We start from the raw sequence: 6,808 nt of genomic DNA, 5'->3' as shown, positions 1-6,808 counted from the left end.
TCAACTTCTCCACGAATATTTGAGCATATCATCTCTCTAAACCCACAACCAGTAAAGCTTTTCTATATAGCAAAATGTGATGACAAATAGGAAGTGCCCGATGTTCTAATATTAGCTTAGTGCTTAGTACTGTTTCTATGTATTGGCTACTGTAATCCCAAATAGGGTTTCCTTATTCTAGATGTACCAAGTTAAATTCACATAAAGAATTCGAGTAGGGCGAGCACTATAAACTGGTATATAATGGAGACAAATTGAAGTTATATTTGTCACTTGCTTCCAAAAAATATATAGATATACAATAAAAGTGTGTCAGTTGACTAAACATATATAACATTAACATGTTAATTACATCTATTCAAAGATTGTTGTATGTACAGCATATTAATTATATCGATTCAAACGTTGGACTGATGGTAGATCTTCCTACTAGAATCTGACATTGAATAAGGTAATTAGTACTTTAGATTGTGTTAGACAAAAGAAAAAACAGACCTAAAGCAATCAAACTACAAGAACCAAGCGAAAAGGAAAAATCTTTCCTGCCGCCACAATCATGAAGGCTGGCTATCATCAGCATTGTTCATTAACTGGATATTAATCGACTTTCCGAGCGGGAACGCCCTAACTTTCACAATTGACACGTACTACTAAACCCACAATTGCATTCTACTTGGGCCAAAATAATCCCTAATAATAAGTTATACTCCCATATCTATACCTGTTCATTTCCATTTTTTTACGCCTAATTTTCAATTCCAATCCCTTTATTTTCTTGAGATTATATAAAAATACTTAAATTTCGATTTTGATCTCTATCCTTCGCTCAAATCTGAGATTTAATCTTTATTGCCTCAACTCTTGTAATGTCATTAGTTAATCTAAATACTTTATTTCGATCAAAATGTTTATATAAAATTTTAAATTTTTTTAACACTGTTAAAATTCTCTATTAAGTTCAAGTTAATTAGAATATCATTTTGTTAAATGAATACCAAATAAATTTTTTTTAAAAATTTTAAATTGTTATACCAATAAATTTAATAAATAAATTTTAATAGTATTAAAAAAAAGAATTAAATTTTTAAACTCAAAAACATAAAAAAATTAAAATTTTAAAATTAAAAGTAGAATATCAAATTTCAAATATATAAATAGTACAAAAATTTAGAGAATATTAGGACCTTTTAAATTTTTATACATAAATTAAAAGTTTTTAAAAATTTAAAAATTAATGATGGTATTAACAATTTAACAGTCAAAGCAATTAGAGACGATCCGAAGTCTGTCCCCACCAAAACCGGGCCGAGTCGAAGTCTCAAACCCCGGGATATTTTAAATTTCCAATTAGAGCATTGTAAAAAAGAAGTACAAAGAAAAGGAGAAGATCTTACAAGGAAATGAAGGAGGAGTTGGAGAAGAATCCCCAATCGACAATATCATCTTCCCAAGTATTTTTTATCCATGTTTGCTGCGCACTAGCCTTGGCCGCTGGGTTTTGGGTGGCCCACCATGTCTATTCCCTCAATCTCGTCTTTGATCCTACAAAAACTCTTTGTTTGATCTGGGTAGCTTTTTTTCCCCCTCAACTTTCTTTACTTTGTTCATTGTCGCTAATTTCTTTTTGTTTCTAATGATTTGTTTTTCTTTGTTAGGCTATTGAATTCCCAGTTGTTATCCTTCTTTTCAGTTGCTGTAGACAGAAACCGGAGAAATGCTCGGTTAGCCAATAATTTCGATGAATTTTATTTCTATTTACTGTTTTTTAATTGTTTTATGTTGGGTTTTTACAGTATTTCACAGCTATTGCCCGAGGTCTGCTGGGACTTCCTGTTGGTTAGTGTTAAGCTGATAATGACACTTGAATACTATAATTTTAGCAATATGGTTGTATAATTTGTGTCTTTCAATTTCTAGGAGCTCTATTAAATGCGCTTGGAGCATTAGCTTTGGGTGCACCCGTCGGCTTGCAGTACGTGATCTAGGGTGGATATAAAATCCACACCTTAGCATTACTACGATTGCGACAATATTATCTAAGAATGCCCAATGGCCTTGCTTTTCAGTTTTCATAATGGTTTAGAAGTTAGTTATTGCGAAATTGGGCATTAATTATGTTCCTCTCTTGTTGGGTGCAGATACTTAGAAAAGACAGTTAACTGGTCTCTTCTGATGTCTTCATTCACTGTAAGTCTCCAAGTTTTAATACCACTGTCTATTTATAGTATATATTGTGACATCATTTAGGAACTTTCAGCATTAGCTTACATATTTGAATGCTTAATATTCGACTCCATAGGGTGTTGGACATGTATACTCATGTAGCAATATGTTTCCTTTTACAGATTTATTTTATTTAATTTTGTTTATAAGATCCCAAAGGTATATCATCATTGTGATCCGCTTTTTTTCCATGTTTGCAGTTGTCACCTGGATGCAGTGTTGATTTATATTTTATTCATGTTTCCTCTTAGTCAATAGGCAGTATTGATGAGTTTCTGTTATGACTTAATTATTTGAATTCTAGGTGTATTATGTTCATCTAAATTACTAGTAACATGAACCTTTATATTCCATACTTGCACTATATTACGTTTTGGTGCCTTTTTGCAGTTTGTGCCCACAGCTTGTGTTTATGGTTCAAGTTGGACAGATTGACATCGCATATTTGCATGTACAAAGTAAGCGTTTCTTGTGTAAATGCTGGTTCCTCATTTTCCATGAGCATTGTGCTTCTTGTTTTAAAATGTTTGTTCATTTTGCATGGTAAATGAGACTTGGTATCAGTAACCATTTTTATCTTTATTGTATTATTACTTTATTAGTTTTTGTGTACCAACTCACAAGTGAAACAGCTAGCTTCATTGTTTGCAATATCTAAAACCTTTTATACAGAGAGATAAATTCTTCTCAAATAGCCACGTCGAAAGTTTTACCTTTAATTTGGTGTATTTGTATGTTTGGAGAAGAGGGCTGGTGAGTCAAAGAGATAGTAGTGGGGCGGCCTTTCAAACTTGATTAGCAATTTTCCGGCTTAATTATGTTATGGCATATTTGTGGATCTAACGCTTGAGCTTACAGGTTGAAATGAGAGTAAAGTTTCAGAGCATACTGTTTTTAGTATCAAAGCTTTATGGTACTTACAGTTAGGTTTGCAACATAAATTGTAGTAGTAGGCGAGTGTTTCAATAGAAAATTTGGCTATCTGTATAAAGAGGTTGCTGTCTTGTCCGTCTAGATTCTCATTTTTACCTTAATAATGTTTGATTGATTTGTGCATGGGTTTTACTATGTGTTGATATAGATGTTTGATATCATTCTCTTAGGCCAAATGGACCTTTGGAATTTATGCTTTGTCTACCAGCACATGGATCTGTAATCGGAGCTTGGTTTGGTGCTTGGCCTATGCCACTTGATTGGGAACGCCCTTGGCAGGTACCATCTCCCCCCTATAATTCATTGTGACTTACAATTTTCGTTTTCACATTAAGTTCTTATGTTTCTTTATCGCTAATGAGTAAAACAGGAAAGGATTTCTCATGCTATCTATGTTCATTCCTGTGCTCAAAATTTGCATACTTGTTAGATATACTATTCCCTTTTTCCATACTTTGAACCCCTTTCCATTTATGATTGGATTCTTCCATTAAGTTCTTTGATGGGATTAATGAATTCAAACCTTAGAATCATTATTTTGAAACTAGTCCTTATAATAAACCAATACTTGTATATTCAATATTTGCCCCGAGTCTAACATGGTTAAGGCATATGGACAAGTGGGTTTAACTGCTGGTGGAGCAACCAGATGGTTCTGTATATATTACTTCAACATGTCACCTACAAAAACTTATGTTTCAAAGATATTTTTCCAATTAATAGAGCTGATATCCCTTCATCAGGTGTTTTTGTTAAGCAAGTGGATCTTACAAATGTATTATTGAATGAAACTTGTATAGAATGTGACAACAGATTCCAGTCCCACTGGAGGGTTGAGAAATTGCACAAATTACTAAAATCATCTGGAGTTATGCCCAAACTTCTGTATGCATTCTGTCGAACAGATTTATTGAATAGTTTCTGTTCCTCCAGGTGCAGATGAAGTTGAACATTAATGTTGGGAAAATTTTAAAACTTGTTAGATGCACTTGGTCAATTTGGTTAAATTTTTTATTTGCAATTGTATCTTGGTGGCATGCCTGAGCCTATATCCTTGTTTACAGTCTTAACTTTATTCTGGGGTAATCAACGTATGCCTTTCCTTTCATATTAATCTTACTTGTTTGTGTAGCATTTTTTCAATGAGTGGTTTGTAGAAGTGGCTAATGTACTTTTGCTTTGTTCACCTGACGTATGAGATATATTCAGGCATATTCTTGTGATTGCTGTTATTCTTGGTTTTTTATTGTGTATGATTCATTTCATCTCCTTTGGATGTGGCGGAAGATCTTGGTCTTGAGGGGTTTAAGATGTGTGACTCCATAGACGAAGTTCAAGAGTTTATCTTCTACACTCTGTATCTTGTGATCTATGTTCATCACTATTCTCATGTATATGGACCAAATGACATTGCACTTCCGGGCTTTATATGGAACTGCATTACTCTGTGTAGCTGTGGTTATCTTTTGCATATTGCTTCGATGTACTCTCACAAAGAAAAAGGATTCTTGTCTCCCTTACATTCCGCACCCAATACTTGTAAAGCACTAGTGTTCGGAAATTGCTTTGTTAATGTGCAATTGACATTAGGCAGCCCCTTAGAAGCCGAAATTTCTGCCTTTAGTGGCTACCTCCTCTATTATGACTTACAAATTATGCATGAAGAAGAAGGGTTGTCACATGGCTGTAGTTATGCAAATATGACTGTGGGGTATTGATCTATATCTCTCCCTCCTAACCATTAAGCTTTGGCAAAACATTTTTTTCTTTTAGTTTATATTGTCAGGTATATAAGATACTATTCATGTTTGTTGAGTGTATTGCAAATTTGACATGTTTGTTTGCATATAGCATTGCGATTATATGTATAAATATATTAGAGGCTTGACGTACTCAATTACTTTCCTTGGTAGGATTGGCCAATCTGTGTGAGTTATGGAGCAATGGCTGGTTATGTGGTTGGGATGGTGGGATCCTTTGGTCTTGCACTAAAAATGCATGCTGGACGAAAGCAACTCAAAGCAGAGTAGATGGTACTCTTTTTCCGTTTCAGTTTCCCCTTTGCTGATTTATGAAGCAATGACTGGTATAGTTGTTTTGTCCGATTTTGCGATAATATATATATATATTCTCTTTAAGTTGCTGAAAAATATACTAAATCAGTTTATTCTTTATTGGATAATATCAATTTAACTTACAACCTTGCAATCCTTGATGGATGGATGTGTTTTCTTTGTATCTAAGAAAGCCTGTGCTAGTTTTTATGATGGCGTTTGGATGTACAAGCACTAGCTCAAAGAATCATGTTAAAACAACTGGATTAAATGGTTGCTATTGGGTGGATGGTGGTACAACATCAATCACCATCATCACTCCATTTCAAGCCTTATGTGTTCACGGGTTTACTTTATGTAGACCGGACCTTAGATTAAAGTGTTTTGAGATTGGATTTACTGAAATATTAATAAAAAATACATTCAAGTTGTGAACAAAATTTGAAAAAGATGAAGTGAATTTGATGTGGATCCACAAAAGGCTGAATACACACCACCACCACTTGTATAAGATATTGTAAAAGTCAAATTGTTCATACCATTCATCATGGTTGAATTGAAAAACACTTGGGCAGCGGTGAAAGCAGCTTCCGCCTATTACCAGCCGCCCCGTATTCAATTCCATTCTATTTCATCTAATACTACAATATTCTAATATTTTATCAAAAACAAAAGATAATGATTTAAAATTTTTTATTTATTTTCAATTTATAATTTAAAATTTCATAATTATATGAACAGGATTTATATTATATAAAAACAAATATTTTGTTTTTTATTAATTAAAATATCAAATCTTAGCTTAGTTGGCATTATTTTTATTTTAACAACTAAAATAATATCTGTTCGGGAGTACTTAAATGTGTATTTTTCTGCGATAAAAGAGTTGGAAAATTTTTGGTAGCAGTAGACATTTTATATAAAAAAAAGCATTTTAGATTTTTAAAAAATAAAATTTTAATTAACGAAATGAATCAGTAGGCATTTTATATATAAAAGAAAAGCATTTAGATTAAAAAAAAAGAAACACATTCAATCAGCGAAATGCAGAAATTCAATCAATGAAATTTGAATGGTGATCATAAAATTTTATTTTTAAAGACATTATCTATATTATCTATATTTTGTTATTATTAAATGTTTGACTAAGTTCGTGTCACAAGTCAATCCGATATTAATTAAATTAAAAAATTTAGAAATAATTTTTTTTAAGGAAAACAACAAATTTAATATAAGAATATTATATCCTTTTAGCTTAAACTACTATTTTTCAAAAAAATTAAAATAGATGAATAGTTAAGTTGAAAATTTTATTATAATTTTTTTTAGTTGAATGTTCAAACTTGTTGATTTTATAACATTTATAACATGGGTGCTTCTTTTTTTTTTTGAACGAATAATATGGGTGTTATATAAATTAATATATAATAAATTTTTTTTTTGGACGAATAATATAGGTGTATATAATTTAATATACAAATAAATTAAATAAAACCGTAAAAATTGAAGGGTCTTTTTATTATCGAAAAAGGGAATTAAAGTTATGTTTCTAAATTTCAAACATTCAAAATCAGTAGTGAATTGAGAAATGCATGGTG

The 6,808-nt window shown here is 31.8% G+C and overlaps 1 pseudogene; it reads left to right on the top strand.

The window, feature by feature from the left end:
- Positions 1–1,332: 1,332 nt before the first annotated feature.
- LOC121217692 (phosphatidylinositol-glycan biosynthesis class F protein-like) lies at positions 1,333–5,353 on the top strand (annotated as a pseudogene).
- The last annotated feature ends 1,455 nt before the right edge of the window (positions 5,354–6,808 follow it).

The sequence above is a fragment of the Gossypium hirsutum genome, chromosome D05 (assembly GCF_007990345.1).
Source record: "Gossypium hirsutum isolate 1008001.06 chromosome D05, Gossypium_hirsutum_v2.1, whole genome shotgun sequence".
Lineage (NCBI taxonomy): Eukaryota > Viridiplantae > Streptophyta > Magnoliopsida > Malvales > Malvaceae > Gossypium > Gossypium hirsutum.
Note: the sequence above shows the minus strand (reverse complement) of the source record. Positions and strands in the feature narration are given on the sequence as shown.